Here is a 17,096-nt window from a genome sequence, read left to right as displayed (position 1 = left end):
CACACACACACACACAACACACACACACACACACACACACACACACACACACACACACACACCACACACACACACACACACACACACACACACACACACACACACACACACACACTCATCACCCTGATGAGCCAATAATCATGTCATTAGCCCGTGTGCGTTGGAGGCGGCGGCTCATTTGCCAGCAGGCAAGCCGTTACCTTTGCTTATGATTGGCCGGGAGATTAGCTGGAAATCATTCTGTTCCCAGCGTTGCCGCTTGATTAAGTCACCATTTCTCAACCAATAAAAACACTCGACGGATACTTCTACCAGACGACCACGGACGGCGGAGTGGAATACTAATGAATACATAATGACATAATGACATCGTACCCTTTTTTGTTCTTTCCCCCCCCCCTCCACCTCCCCCTCCATGCCTTTTCAAAATTCCTCCATCAAGCCGAATTTCCTCGACATCTCACCTGTGGCTTTCTCCTGAGCGTGTGCCATTAGACAGCTGAGCCTCGCTGTGGGGAGCACGTGAAACGTGACCCCCCCACCCCCGAGGGGGTAATGTGAACCCAGGTCCACGCAATCCTCGCTGTGACCGGCCCACAGCGCCGTCCGCCCGCCGCCCCTCCGCGGAGCCTTTCAATTCAATTTCATTCGGCGGCTCAGGTGACAGGAAGTTTTATTTTCCCGTTGCAGACAGCTTTCATACCGATTGTCAAAAGGCAATATTTTGTTTTATATCAGCATTAATATACTTTAAACAAGTAGATGAATTAGGTCATGTTCACCACGACTACACGGCAGCTTTGTTTTTACCCTGCAGTGATGCAGTCATCGTCAAGGCCAATCCGACAAATACGTCACCTCCAGACCTGTAATTTGTAAATGTCTCCTTTGAGCCAATTTATGTCAAAAAGGGCAGCGGTGAGACGTATCATATCAAGTCCTGTCAGGTTGTGCAAAAAAGACACAAATGTACAAAATGGGGCGGAAGGTTAAATGCAATTGCATCCATTTTTTGAGTTAAAAAATAAATGAGGAACTAAACCATCCTGCAGCAGAAGCGTGATAATCCCAACGCTGAGGTTTCTGCGGGCTTGTAGGAACGCTGCAAATGGCCTTTCCCTCTTTATCCCTGAAAATCAAAATGGTCTTTCCGCTATTGACTGACTGAGCGGTGAGATTTCTGCGCTGCTGCACATTACTTCAGATAGGGGCTTCTGGTGGAGGAGGGGGGGTGAGGGTGGGGGTGCTGCGGGTAGGGAGGGATTTGTGGTACAAACAGCCATCAAAGATGGAGGGAGGTTTGAGGTTTCACGCGAACAACAGAAGCTGCAGCGAGCATAGCAAGGCTCACATAGCGAGACCCCCCCCCCCCCATGAGGACAGTATGGACGGACACATTTCCCCCTGCACAACAAAAGACCAGGCCGGGGGGGGGGGGGGGGGGGGGGGTCCTGCTCAAACAATACATTTTAACGTCTCAGATATGATATAGAAATGATGAAAGATGGGATTTCAAACAGAATGTGCTGGAAGAAATCAGTTGTTCTCGATCATGTGTATGAATTCATTCCTGACCTCTTGCCATTTACTGACACGAGTGAGCCACCGTGATTAATACAGTCGTTGCGGTTAAAATACGTCTTTGTATGGTGAAATCCTTGGAAAATGGGTTTTTATTTTTTAAACCCCTTTCACTCACAGCGCTGTGTAACAGCAATTAAATTATTACCTATTAACTTAGAAATGAATTGAACCAACAGAAAACCAAAGCTTTTCTTTGCCACTGCCAGTACATCAACGTTTGTTGTAGCCAAACAAGTTACATTACATTTTGGATGGCGGTGCTGCTCGTGCAATGCTGTTGATTGGTCCTACTCGGCACAGGCATTAAAAGCCATTTGACAACCCGCAGCTGGACATTTATTGTGCTGCGGTTTTTATTGGACCACAGAAAGACACCGTGACCGAGGCCGAGGAGCAAAACGCTGCGGGGGTTAACGGAGGCAGAGTGAGCGCAGGCCTCCACCTTTGGAGGGTTCTTTTAAGAAGATGACATGCAGAGTCGGGTGGTTCGGGCCGACTTCCCTTTCTTGCTACGCAGAGCAGCGTGCTCCTTTCCTCCACCTGTCGGCAGGTTGGGTCTCAAGAGGACGGGCTGTGCACGGTAGCTGTGGGAATACATGAGGCCTCACAACTCCCTGGTGTGGCTCATGTAAAGCAGACCAGAAGCGCAGCCCTTGTAAAACAGTGTTGTATGCTCTCCAGAGGCAACCGTGCTCATCAATAATTTGCATTGCACCATTGGGGGCGGTGCATAATTATATGACAGTTTGACTGGTCATTTAAAGGGATGCAGAGAAGCACGCGTTCGATGTGGTGGCCTGTGACAGCACAAGTGGAACCTGGCTGGTCAGAGATCTGTCATTTGGAAACGTAACTCCTGACAGAGGAAAGCTATATAGAGCAGTCCTAATCAGTTCATGAATTAAATACAAATAGCTTTTTCCGAATGTTTGCTGAAGGGACACAAGCCCCAGAAAACAAAAAGTTATCAAAACTGTATTTTAGACACTATCTCACTGGGAAACTGCAAACTGTGGTTTTTCTCAGAAAATACCCACTTTTACTAAATGAATTAATTATTATTGAACAACGTTGATCTGAGAAAGATCAAGATTTAGAATATGTTCAATAATGTAACAGGAGCTTGTCCTTTAGCATCATGCAAAACACCTGCTGTGACGTCACTGGCCACGGTGGAGCTTTTGAAGTGACGGAGAGCGGTGCAGTCACATGATCCCCGACGTGGTGGTGAGTACATCCACTCATTAGCATATTATAGCTCGACGTGTGCCGCGGTGAAAGTAGGAGACCAAAACGATAGGAAATACTGCAGGTGAGTGGCATCGTCGACACCTATTAGTGCTGGAAGCCAACACATATGTGATGGGTCTCATGCAGAAATGCCTCCTTCAAAAACCTCCGCAAAATATGGAAAAAATATATTTTTTTCACTCTTTTGTTTTCGAAGAGGAAGGCTTTCTTCATGCATGGCTTCCGTCTGCTGCACAGTGAAAAATGTTGTTACCAGGCAACAGGCATAACAATGACACAGGTGCTCGCTCGCTCGCTCGCTCCCGCCCTCTCTCTCCCTCTCTCTCTCTCTCCCCCTCTCTCTCTATCCCTCCCCAATGGGTTTTGCATCCTCCTCAATAACGTTAAATGGCACTTGTTTCAAGTTCAGGATAAATTTGTTACTCTTATAAAGGTTGCACCTTGATTATTCAGCCTGATATAATGTCTATTTTTTACATTTAACCATGGGCTTTTGTGTGGTGCTTTTCTTTTCCCCCTTTTACTTTTAATAGTTTTCTGATACAGTCTGATAAAAACGGTTGGGTCCACTAAAAAAACCTCCATCTTAACGAGCACCTCTGCCCACCTACAGAAAAAACTGTAGATGAAAGTTCATCAATTGATTTCTAATTAAAAACAGCGTGCTTTTGCCTTTAAATCTTAAGATTGGAGACTTTATTAAAGAAAATCATGAAAACTAATTGATCTTTATCGAAACTGTGAGATGACGTCATAGCACTTGCAGATTTCTTCCCTTTAGAAAATAAAAAAAATGAAATAACAGGATCTTTTTGTTTCTTTTAAATGCCAGAGGGGAAAAGTACACGATCAACAAGTTCGATGGCTATGATGGTTCTCTGAAAACCTGGCAGCCTACTGTATTTCTGAAAAGCAGATTTTCAAAGTTCCTTTCAAAAGCCTGGAGTAATCCGAGCTCACATTTTTCCAAACACCAAATCACAAACAAAAAGGCAGCAGAGGAAGAAAAGCGAGGGCAGAACTAACGGGCTGTTAACACCAGCCTGAGCCCGGCCCCATCTCCTCCATGTCTGCCCCCTTTTCGTGCTTTGCAGCGATGGCAGAGGCTTTGAGCTTCGTTAAATTGTCCCTCCCGCCCCTCCCCCACGTCTCCGTCTCCTTTCTCTCCATCTCCTCTCCCCGTCTCTCTCCCTTTCTCACAGGCGCCGTTCTCTGCGTTCTCTGCATCCTCTCCTCCCCCCACCTCCCCCCTCCCACCCTCCACCTCAGCCGGCAGTCTTTCGCCCTTAATCAGAGGGCTGCGGCTCCCCGCACTCCTCCACCCTCCTCATCACCACGTCCCCCCCCCCCCTCTCTCCACCCTCCCCCTTCTATCCTTTCACCACCATTCGCCCCTTTCCAACCAGCACGCTCTTTTTTTCTCGCTCTTCATTTCTCCTCTCTCCTCGACCGCCCCCCCCCCCCTCCCTCCACACTTCCCCCACTCCACCGCCTTTTACACCCCTGCAGTTAGCGTCTGCCAAAGGCCGCTTCTGTTCATCACTCACCACGTGCACGTAGCAACAAAAGATGCCAGGTAATTTCCCCCACGAGTGCGGCGGACCGCCTGCATGGTCACACCCTGGGGTGGAGTGGGGGCGGGGGTGGGTGTGGGGGGGTGGTCGGGTGTTGACCTCCATGTCGCGCATGATCGACGACGGGGGAAGAGTGGTGGGCTGCGTCGCTGTGAGTGGCAGGCCGTGGAGACGACGGCGGTGGGGCGGGGAGGGTGAAAGCACTGTGCCGATGTGAGGGTGTGTGTGTGTGTAGGTGTGTGGGTGAGTGGGTAAGGGTGGGGGTGGGAGGGTGTAGAGCAGTCCTGATGGCTTCTGGTGGCCCTGGCCGTCGCTGTGCTCGTGCAAATTGCTGGAGCAGCAGCTCCCGTCGGCCCCAGCATCTCCGCCTCTGTGCGTTTGTGTCTCACTATCAGCCCCACCGCTCCCTTTCATTCTACATTATCCCCACACTGCTTTGAAAAGAAGCGGAAAAAACTATTTGCCGGACTTTATGCGGTGAAAAGGGGGGGCCCTAAGAATCAAAACAGAACAACGGTTTTTACACAAAATACTGCGCAAGCAAAAAGCTCAAAATGAGCAACACAGGGAGAGAAATATTACTGGAATTCAAAGTGCAGAGCCTCTACCCAGCGATGACAGCATGCGTGCCTGCGTGCACGGGGGGGGTGGGGGTGGGTGGTGCGGGCGCGAGGACACCTCCATCCAATCTGATCAATGGCGATATTAATCTGAGCACGAGTCAACCCCGCCGCCCCGGCATTTGATTAAAACAGGGAAAGAAATATGACGTAACCAATAAATCCGTTTGTCAAAATGGCAGGTGGCTCGAGAGGAGAGGAAATACCGGCACCGATGAGGTGCAGAGGAAGGGGGAGGAGAGGAGCGAGTTGAATGACGTGGGGCGGGGGGGGGGGGGGGGTGACCGACCTCCTCCTGCGTTTCCGCTGCGTGAGTGAAGCACTCAGGCTGAACCGAATCTTCACCTGCCTGCCTCCCACCGCACTTCCTCCAAAACTGCCTTCCCCCTCCCCTCCCCACCCCCCCTCGTTTCTTTCTCTCACCCTCTCCCATCGGCACTGGCGGATAACAGAATAATCCTCCTATGGCGTACTGGGAGCCTGTGGGTGTGTGTGGAGTTTTACTGCTTCTGCAGCACACTGATGGGAATAACTCTGGGGAACAAGGCCTGGCTGTAATGTATACGTACCGTACGTAATCACACGGACCTGCCAACACTTGAGATGGATACGGTGTTATATGGATACGGTGTTATATTCAGAAAGTTATTTTTAATAACAGTGTGTCAAAAGGTTACCAGGCAACGTGGTGTTTTCCTGCTTTTGTGGGAAGCTGTCAGGCTAGATACTGAAGCATTTCACATTCTGGCCTTTAGCTTCTGTCTCTCAATGCAACCCGGAGTAAAAGAATTGAGCCAGTTCAGACAAAAAGGATAACCATGCAACTATGCTGGCACTGTACCGGGTTAATTCCATATCCAGAAAATTCATTCATTCCATACCTCTGCCTCCATATAACGTCCCTGCATTGGCTCCTTTGTGCCATTCAAGGCTTGCTGTGTTTGTTAAACTCCACTTAAAGGAAAGAAAATTTAGAACTACATTAGATCCTTAAAAAAACTTAAATTATTGTTCTCGTCTAAATGAAGGAGAGTTGTTGAGAAGGGCCTACCAGCCAAAGCGAAGGAGACGGTGATGAGGAAGCATCTTTGTCTCTAGGGACGGTAGGACATCGCTCTTTAGTCTGAGCAAACATACAGCGCAGGCTAGCAGGCTCTTTTCTGCTGATGCCTCGCTTCTTTGCAGTGATATCGTTATGAATACATGGCCCCTGAAACCCAACAGTCAAAATGAGGGATGCTTGAATTAGTCTGTGATATATTTCAGCTTCACGTTGGGTCAAAGAAAGAAGAAAATACATATCATTTTAATATGATACATTACAATTCTGATACATTTTTGGAAAGCAAGGACACGTCTTGTACTTCCACCTTCCATACAAACCTAATGTATATTTGGATCCAAGGGTTTTGCTCCACATTTCAGTATACAAACATTCTGTATTCATTTAATCCTCTTTTATTTCATCCTTTTGTCGTGTCTTTCAACCCCCGAGTAAAAAGGTTTCCACCAGTGTTACGCGGTGACGGTTTTACGTATTTGTTTGCTGAAGCCAGGGAAGTTGGTCCGTCCACTAAAGTCTTCCCCCGCCCACTCTCTATGCAGCGGCGCCTCAGCCCAGGGGTCAGATTAAGTCACCGCACCCTTCCTGCTCTGCTCTTTATGCAGAAAATATGGATTTAGTGAGTTATCCCCAATGCCCCCCCCCCCCCTCACCTACAAAACGTCGTAAAACTTCTCGTAAATTGCCCCGCTGAGTGTTCTGCGCTGACGGACCGGTGCGGCCCGCGGTACCAATGTCGGTAAGAGCATCCACCCGCCGCCGCCCGCTGCTCCCGCTCCATCCACGCCGATAGACAATAACAGCAAAAATGCCATCGTCCTCGCTGCAAACGTCTTTCCTCCTGGAAGCAATTTTCGAGCAACTGCAGTTGTGACGTGATGCATTAACCCAAGGAAACAGAAGAAGACAGCAGATAGTCCATAAGGTTACCAAGCCAGTGGGAGCATCCCTGATTGCAGATGTGGTCTTTGGAATAGTCAAAAATGACATCACCTTTTAACATCTGAAGATGAACTTCATACAAATCAGAGGTGAAGTGGGGGGGAAAGGAGTTGGAATGTTATCAAGCACACGTCATGACTTCCTTTGGAAATAAGGCAATTATTTGTATTATTCAGCAAATGTTTTGGGGCACGTCCTGTAATCTTAGTTCCGTTTTTGGGTATGACATCTGTTTCATCCTTGAATGAATCATCACTACACAGCAGCTCTCCGAATACATAAGTGACATCTCAGTCACCGTCCGAGGTGCATTTTAACAACTGCGAATCCTCAGCACCCACACGTTGCATCCTTTGGTATTCAACACTTGTAGCAAGAGAGGAGACATTGTGCTTTAATAAGCAGCTCATCCGCTGACCAACTCCAGCCCCGGCACGGTCTACAATGTCCCAGTTCAGATTCTCATGTGACTCATGTGGCGCCATGTGGATGACTCATGTGGCGCCTTTGGGTTCCGTCCCGGTGCGGCTCGCCGTGGACGCCGTCCGGACCGGTGAGCTCTGTGAACCTGTTTGTGTTGGCGCTAATGAATGTGGCAAAGCGTGTAATTGACAAATGGGAATAAAATGATGTTTAAAAAGATGTCCGTGTCAAATGGACGCGGCCGCGTTGCAGCCATCTCCATCTTTTCGGGAAGGCCAAACAAAGCTTTGTTTGCATTCCTGACTAGACATAGATCCTCACCATCTGTGCACAACTCTGTTATGAGCCCCCCGCACCCCCCCTCCCCAGCACACCACCATCTCCCAAATGGGAAGCGAAGAAGAGGAGGGATGAAGGGATTAAGAAGGATGGAGACGGATGAGTGCTAGAGGAGATGAAGAGCGAGCCGCGCAGGAGGAGGACGGTGTTGGAGGAGGGTAAGACGGGGTGTCACGTGACCCCTACTTCAACTCACCGCGGGGTGCGGGGCGGGTGGGGGTCAGGCACACAAAAGAAGCTGACAGGTTGCGCGTAAAAAGGAGCGAGCGTGCGTGCACACACACACACACACACACGCACGCACAAACGCACCACGAAACTGGAGCCAGATAAAGCTGAGTGGCAGAGGGTACGGATGAGGGAATGGATTTCTTGCTCTTTTTTTTTTTTTTTAGGCCGAGCTAAACCTTCAAACATCAAGGTGCCTAGTATAAATAACCCATCTACCAAGAGGGATATCTGGCCAGCACAGAGGGGTGCAGTCAGGTCTCGACACCACCCTTCATCAATATCGTTCGGCCGAGTGCGGAGAGGAAGAAGCGGCGAGGAAAGGGAGCGTCACTCACAACAAACCACACCAACACGTGATTCATTCTTTACTGTCGACATGCAAATGATATTTAAAATATATTCTTCTCATCACAGGTGATTACCATCACATGAATGAGTGCCATGTTTCTTTATGTATTATAATAACTCTTTAAGGAATGCGAAACACTGTCCAATGACGTCATAAAACATGCTGTTGTGTTTTGCCATTCAGCGTCCAAACTTCCCGAAACACACACACACACACACACACACACAGACACACACACACAAACACACAAAAAAAGGGAGCGCCGCTTCCTGCGTTGGAACTTCTCCAGTGGGCGTAAATGTTATTGGACGTAGATCATCCAATTTGTGTGTAATTAATCGGAATGGCGATGCGCGAGAGCGCGCCGAGACGCAGGGGCCAGCGTGCGGTGGGTGGTCCAGATGCCGCGTGTGCACTCCCGACTCTCCCGTGTGCTTTCACAGCCGATCGGCTGTGTGCCTATTATCGTCACGGCCCGTCTCTTAGCATGCAGCCCCAGCTCCGGCGCAGCGACGGCGGTGGGGGGGGGGTGGAGGGGAGGAGGAGGGCGGGGGAGCCGTATCTGGCCCCCTCTCGCTAATTGAGCACAGCGCTGGACCCAAAGGTCTGCCTCGCTGACGCTTTCTTAATCCGTGGCTGTTTAACGCTGGCTGTGCTTGAGTAATTAAGCAGATAATCTTCAATTAAACCGAGCTCAACCCCCCCCCCCCCCCCCCCCCCCTGCCTCCTCCCTCACACACAGCAGCCCGCCACAACCCCCCAACCCCCCAATCCTGGAGACAGATGGGCTTTGGAGCACGCGGCTCCTCTTTCCCGGGGATAAATGGTCCACTCCCGTGCCTCACAGCCCGGGCGCCGCCGTGCTTTATGGCAAGCGGGTGGGCCATTAGCATTTTTTACGGCTGGACTTCGATATCGCCACTGTGACACATATTTGGCCTCGCTTGCTGTGTTTACAGTACGGCTGGAAGTGATTGCAATCCGTAAACAAGTCTGCTGTTTCTTCTGTTTTTGAGATTTTGGAATCCTCAGACGGTTCACTTGTGTATGAAAAGATATAAAATACATTTTTAGTCCATTTAATAATCTTAATTCAATTTAATCAATGAATGCGTTTTTTTGACAACATACAAGTTACGTATGAATAAAATATATAAATTAAGATTGATTAAAATAAGATTAATTTGTACATTTGATGATCTTCGTTGTGTTTTGGGGGGGGGGCGCGCGATTCTAAGGTCATAGAAGGGAGAGCCTCTTGGGGCTTGTGATCATGTGATGCGCCTGCAGGATGTGAACACAGCGGCGGTCTCCGTTTGGATGTGAATCCTTTTTCTTACGCTGATTTCCCATGTAACTGATCTGCTAATGAAGCCCGATGTCTTTGAGCCTGTGTACAGAGTGTAAACAGTGAGGCACATGGATACATTTCTCTATTCTCATCACATCTGAAGAAGCAAAAAAAATAATCATCTGGCTCTTTGTGCGTTCTCACATCTCAACCCTGTTAGTGGCGCTCGTTCCTGCTGAAGATGTAAACCTCAAAATAAAGACTTATTTTCCTCTACAACAGCTAGAAACAAGTGTAACTTAAGCAGAGGTCACAGGAGCAGTTACCTCGGATGGTTTTCAGCAGTAGATTGTGCAATGTCGTAAAAACATCAAATCAGATATGCGGATCACAAACTGTTGAAAATTAACGATTTGATCTTGAACCGACCATAAACATTTGGACCAATCATAAAATCTGATTTCTGATTGGTTGATGTCAGGGTCGGTGCTGAAGCAGGCGGAAGCAGGACTCAAATGCAGAGGTTCTCGATCAAAAAGTGCTCTTTATTCCTGACAAAACCAATAACGTGCTCCAACAGCGGGGAACATATAGACAATGACACGACACTGGACAACAGGCACACAGGGCTTAAATACACAAGGGAGGTGCAGGTGATTGGACACAGGTGGAATCAATCAGGCAATCACAGGACAAGGCAGGAAGTGAAGTTACCCAGGAACACAAGAGACATGAAAACTACAAAATAACACAGGAAGAGAGACCAAACCGTGACAGAACCCCCCCCTCAAGGACCGAATTCCAGACGGTCCTCAAGGGGAACAGAACCAGAGAAACACAGACAAGGGGAGGGAGGGTGGGAACCCAACGATCTTGGACCGCGCAGGGAACTCAGGGTGATGGCGGCCACTCGTCGGGTCCTTCGGGGGGTCTACCGCTACGGCGACCGGGCTTCAGGGTCTCGGGGGGGCGCCGAGCAGTGCGGCTGCGGCGTCGTGGCGGGGGGCGCCGAGCAGTGCGGCTGCGGCGTCGTCGTGGCGGGGGGCGCCGAGCAGTGCGGCTGCGGCGTCGTCGTGGCGGGGGGCGCCGAGCAGTGCGGCTGCGGCGACGTCGTGGCGGGGGGCGCCGAGCAGTGCGGCTCCGGCGTCGTCGAGGCTTGGGGCTCCGGCCCAACCCCTGACCCCACCCCCCCTTCAAGGACCGACTTCCAGGCGGTCACAAGAGGGTGGGAGGGAGGGGTCATCGTCGGGGGCCGTGGGGGCGGGGAAGGAGACTGGACTCTGGGGGCCGGAACGGGCGGAGACTGGACTCTGGGGGCCGGAACGGGCGGAGACTGGACTCTGGGGGCCGGAACGGGCGGAGACTGGACTCTGGGGGCCGGAACGGGCGGAGACTGGACTCTGGGGGCCGGAACGGGCGGAGACTGGACTCTGGGGGCCGGAACGGGCGGAGACTGGACTCTGGGGGCCGGAACGGGCGGAGACTGGACTCTGGGGGCCGGAACGGGCGGAGACTGGACTCTGGGGGCCGGAACGGGCGGAGACTGGACTCTGGGGGCCGGAACGGGCGCTGACGGGCGTCTCGGCGCCGGAACGGGCGCTGACGGGCGTCTCGGCGCCGGAACGGGCGCTGACGGGCGTCTCGGCGCAGGAACGGGCTGGGGCAAGCGTCTTTGGACCGGGTCAGGAGCCGGGGCTGGAGGGGTTCGTTTCCTCCTCCTCCTCGGGCTCTTCCTCGGGTTGAGGAGGTCCCTTAGTTCCAGGCACGCCTTCTGATAGCTCCTGGGACCAAAAATGAAGTCCGTCTTGCGCTGGAAAAACGGGCTCCTCACATCCAGGTATTCCGGGCCCAAGTCGTACCAGGAGTCTGCTGAGTCCTTCTTTGGTCGTGTCATTCTGTCAGGGTCGGTGCTGAAGCAGGCGGAAGCAGGACTCAAATGCAGAGGTTCTCGATCAAAAAGTGCTCTTTATTCCTGACAAAACCAATAACGTGCTCCAACAGCGGGGAACATATAGACAATGACACGACACTGGACAACAGGCACACAGGGCTTAAATACACAAGGGAGGTGCAGGTGATTGGACACAGGTGGAATCAATCAGGCAATCACAGGACAAGGCAGGAAGTGAAGTTACCCAGGAACACAAGAGACATGAAAACTACAAAATAACACAGGAAGAGAGACCAAACCGTGACAGTTGAGGCTTCAGGTACCATTAGAAGGAAAATTAAAGCAGTGGCACATTAAAAACAATTAATTTTTTTGTGTTTTTAGTAGTATTTTGAAAACAATTCAGATGTATTACACAACAAAATAAGCCTCTGAGACTGGTTTTAGTTTTGTAAAGGGGATTTCTGACCAGAAAGAAGTCCAATCTATCTATTATTCCTTGGTTTTGTGTTTTAGAAATGGGTGAGAAAGGAGTATTTTTGTGATTACAGGAGACAGCTAATAATGAAAAAAATAAATCAATAAATATCTCAGCAGGGTAAAGTTATAATATTACCACAGACATCACCTTTTTCAAGGGGCCTAAATAGAGGACGCCTCAACCAAAGCACATTTAAGTTGCCTCCTGAGACCTCGGTGCCATTTTAGTCTCACGCTAACGATCCTCACAAGCTTATCTGTGACGGCGAACAGTTGCCCATTACCCTGTTTCTCCCTCCCTCCCTCTGGCTCTCTCGCTCTCTCTCTCTCCCTCTCTACCTCTAGCCTGCTCTCTTGCCACTCCCGTTTCCACAGCGGTAATTAAGCCATCAAAGCGTGCAACCATGCCCATCCTCCGTCTCTAAGGTGAGAATATGGGCCCACATGTCAAGTGGAGCGCAGCCACCCGTGTGTCTCTCTAAAGGGGGAAGGCAAACGGGGCAGGCGAAGAGAAAGAGGTCTGTGTGTGTGTGTGTGTGTGTGTGCGCGCGCGCGCTATCACCACAGCAGCTGCAACGGACTGGTAGGCAACACGGTGTGACGTAGTGCGGATGTCTAAGAGCTGCTGGAGACCCACCGAGAACCGTTTGTGTTCGGTTTTGTTTTTTCAACATTTCTTTTGTTTGTTTTTTATTTTTAAAATAAGTAAAAATAAAGCCTGAATGGGCAGGTAAACTGGCACGTATAAACGGCTCTTCATTACATGTTCACACACACACTCACACACACACACACACACATACACACAACACACACACACACACACAAGATGAGATGAGCTCCTCCAAGCCCTTTCATTAAATTCCACCCCCACACACACTCTTGCTTAGCTGTGCGTAATACATCAGTGATGTGGTCACTGCAACCCTGCAGTTATTTTATGCTTATTTTCCAGTGAAAGGAAACTAACTAACCTATTCTATTTTAGTTAATAATATCCTACATTTCCCAGAATGCCTAGGGAAATGATGGATTTGAGAAGGTGCGTTTCTATGTTAGGCCAGTTATCTCATAAGGAGAGCCAAAATGAACCGTTTAGTGATGTTAAGCCTGTAACCATGGTCAACATCTTTCTTGAGTGGGTTAGTAGGCTAATGTTTGTTAAATTAGCACAGACACTTATGGACCCATAGCTGTTACTCCCCATTCCGCATCATAACGTGTTGAATGATAAGAGGAATGTTGGTTCACATTGAAACATGGGAGGGAGTTACCAAAATAATGAAACCATCCTGTGGGAATGTAAAGGCCAGGTGTTGTAATTATCCCAATTTAGTTTCTGATAAATGCTAATTCCGTCAGTTCGTCGTCGTGGAAACCCGGACAGACGCACACACAGAGCGGTTGCAGGTTAAAAAAACGCTTCGCCCTTGCATTGATGGCCAAAGCACCACAAAACAGCTGCTGTTTTCACCCAAAAATTGAGCCCAAATCCCAAAATGAATGAATTAAAATCTCAAGATTGTATAGTCCTCAGCTGCTCTGATCTTTTAACCTGACGTGCCAGATGGTTTGTTACACAGAACCATCTGAGAAGTCGGCATTAGAAACCGTTTAGAAAAGGGCAGGCACATAAAAAAAAAAAAAAAAAAAACACTTGGCAAGTGATTTGATGAACCATCTGTCAATCAAACTCTTGCCAAAACCCGCCGCCTGATAGGAGCCCGCGGGGTCGTTCTCTGCTCTTGTGTCATCTACATGAACCCGGTAGGAGCCTCACACAGCAATGTGGATAACTGCTTTTGGAGGTTTTTTTAAAGCCACGGGTCAGGATGTTTCACACAGAAGCTTTGTGGTCAAGCTGCTCATCATTCGAAACAGGTCGATGATATTAAAACAGCGTGTTTTTTCATTAGTAAAAATCCAACGTTTCGGGATAAAAGCACAGTTTGGAGTGTCTGTGTCCCAGAATAGCAAATCGGAGTTTCTATGTTTCAGCTTTACTTACATAAGATTCTTATTTTGACCCACAGCACTGTGTCCCAGCTCCCTTCACAGGGTTTGTTTGTGCATTCATAGGACAGGTGGCGGTCAGCACAGTAGGAGCAGAACTAGCAAACTCACCTGGCTGGTTTTCAGGTCCGTTAACCACATCTAGAGGGGACACGGCTCCACAGGCCTCGCCCAGGAAATCAGGGGCCGGGCCGCACAGGTCAAGTTCAAAGGGGGCTAAATAAAAACGTCTTTGCGTATCGAGGGCGTTCATGATCCAAAAGAGAAATCGTCTTTATCGGGTTTGCAAAAATATACTAAAGACCCATAATGCATAACAACAAATAAAGGAGAAATATCACAAGCCTTCAAGGATAACACATGAATCTCCTTTGGTGATGAAAAATGAATCTTCAATCACATAAAAGGCGTAAACCTCAAGTCGCATCTCCACCATTTCATTAATGAAAAGGTTATGTATTTATTCCATAGCAATTTGCCACACACACACACACACACACAGCTCCCCCCCCCCCCCCCGTTACTGGTCGCTCTAATGGCTGTAGGAGACCTTGCGTAATTAGGAGATCGTACGCTCACCGCGACGCTCCTCTCTCAGAAGCCAATTCCCCCTGATGTTTTCCGACCGCCCCCCACGAACCCAACAACCTACGCAACCCCCCCTCCCCGACGCAAAGGCGCACACACGCACCCCTCCGCCTTCTTTTCTCCTCACTGCCCCCTGAATGGCTGCCGTCTGCTCTCCCTGGCGCAGTGCCCCCGGTGGCAGCACGTGCGTGTTGTATCCTTGTGTACCGGTACCTGGGGGAGGTAATTATCGAGATGAGCAGCATGAAAGAGGAGGGCCTCGTAGTGTGTGTGTGTGTGTGTGTGTGTGTGTGTGTGTGTGTGTGTGTGTGTGTGTGTGTGTGTGTGTGTGTGTGTTGAATGACGGTATCATGGCCGTCTGGTGTACCTGGGTGAACAAACTTAAACATGTCCCATCAGGAGCTCCCCACACTAACAAGGAGGAGATGTCCATGTTGCTTTCCTCAGTCACCTCTGTCGTCCTATTTTTTTTCCCCTCTTTGCCTCAACTTCTGTCGTGTGCCTCGCCCCACCACCACCACCACCACCACTTGGTCTCCCGTTCCTATTGATTCCTTTATCTGTGTGACACCTCCCTCCACAGGACGGGTAGACGTTCCAGACTAAAATCTCCAAACAACCGTATTAATGATAATCCCCGAAAACCTCCATTGCGATATAATAATTCCGACCGCCGCGATTTGCTATGAAGTAGCTGCACCGGGATTAAGAAACGCCTGAGCCAAAGAGGCACTGTGACGGCAGAGAGGGAAGAAGAGCCCGGGTAATTATTCTCATCTTATGGGCGCTCACAGCCGGGGCGCAGAGTTCGTGACGCTCCGCCAGAGGAGACGTGTTTGTGAATGAGTGCAATTTCGTGCATTTCCGGGCCGGCGTCGTCAAACGGCGAGAAGCTCCAGGAGCACGCCGCGGGCCCCCGGTGAACGTTAATGAGCGCGTTGCGACGCATCGCCGCGTTATCATTTGTCTCCAGATTGAATAAATATACATGATAAATCTTTGGAGGGAAGAAAAAAAAGAAGAAAAAAAAAAAAAAAAAGGAAAAAAGAATGAAGGTCACTGATGTGATTAATTGTCCCCCCGCAGGGGCCGATGATTCGGTGATAATGGAGCCGGTTTGTGGTCCTCGGTCAGCGGCCGGTGCTCCTGGAGGAGAGAGATATAACCTTTGTCTCAGGGACGGCAGATATACGAGCCGGGCGAGCGCCGAGGATTATACACCGAGGTCCTCGCCGGGAGATTGGGGGGGGAGGGGGGGGGGGGGATGGGGGGGATGGAGCTTGTGACCGTAGAATAATTTCAGCCTCCTTCCCTCCCTCGAGACCACACGCTGTCTGAGCCAACCACCAGCACCCCACCCCCCACCCCCTCCTCTTTTTTCCCCTCCACCTCTCCCGCCGTTCCCCTAACTGCCTGCTGATGCCGGATGTCTCTTCTTCTCCTCCTCAACGCGGTGGGGAGGGGGGGATGGGGGGGGAGACGGGGGTGTGGGGGAGGAGAAGCGCGGGGCGGGGGGGGGGGGGGGGGAAGAGAGAGAGAGAGAGAAAACTAGAGTCAGGTTCCTGTGCTGCTGCGGCTAAGTGCTGCAGCAAATCATCCTCGCATTAGGAATATGGGCAATTAGCACTGTGGCACATCCCTCTAGACACACTCGCACCGACCACACATGCGCACACACACTCACTCTCACGCACATGCGCGCGCGCGCACACACACACACACACACAGACACCAAAATATGACTCACACATTAGAATCAAATGTAAAGAAGTATCCATATGTCTGTATATATATATATATATGAGAGCTGTATGGCCACTTGTGAATAATAATTTGTATTTATGATTTGGTTTTGTGAGACGATATTTTGAATCTTTCCATGAAAATGAAAAAAATAGTCACTGGATTTTTTGTAACGTTTTTATAGATCAGACAACCATCAGACCCAACTACAGCTGTGTGAACCCTTTAAATAAGGCAGTTGAAATCACAGCGAGCACGCATGCCACTTTGGATCCCCCCCTCCTCTCCTCCCCTCCTCCCCTCACCTCCTCCCCCCTGAACAATAAACCCATCTGTAGCGCTCAGGTGTGCGGGGGAGGAAATGCAGAGCGGGAGTTACCGTTCCACCTTAAGAAAGGTACCTTAAAAGATTATCTCGGTTATTTCACCGCCACTGAGCCGGCACTAATAGTCCAAGGCAGATATTGAAGAGCAGCGCAGGGCCGCAGAGATCTATTAGAAATTCCCATCTACGCGCCTCATACATATTGATTTCTGACACCAAGCAGCAATGAAAGGCCCCGGGGAATAATATATTTAGCAGGGTTTGCAGTGAGGAGGTCACAGAGTGCATAAAGATTAGCTGCACAGACCCCTGACAGGACGACGTGTGCGCACAAATTGCAGACAGGCCCGCGCACACGCACACACACACACACACACACACACACACAC

This window comes from Pungitius pungitius, chromosome 9, assembly GCF_949316345.1.
Source record: "Pungitius pungitius chromosome 9, fPunPun2.1, whole genome shotgun sequence".
Lineage (NCBI taxonomy): Eukaryota > Metazoa > Chordata > Actinopteri > Perciformes > Gasterosteidae > Pungitius > Pungitius pungitius.
The sequence above is the reverse complement of the archived record's forward strand: the minus strand, read 5'-3'. Positions refer to the sequence as shown.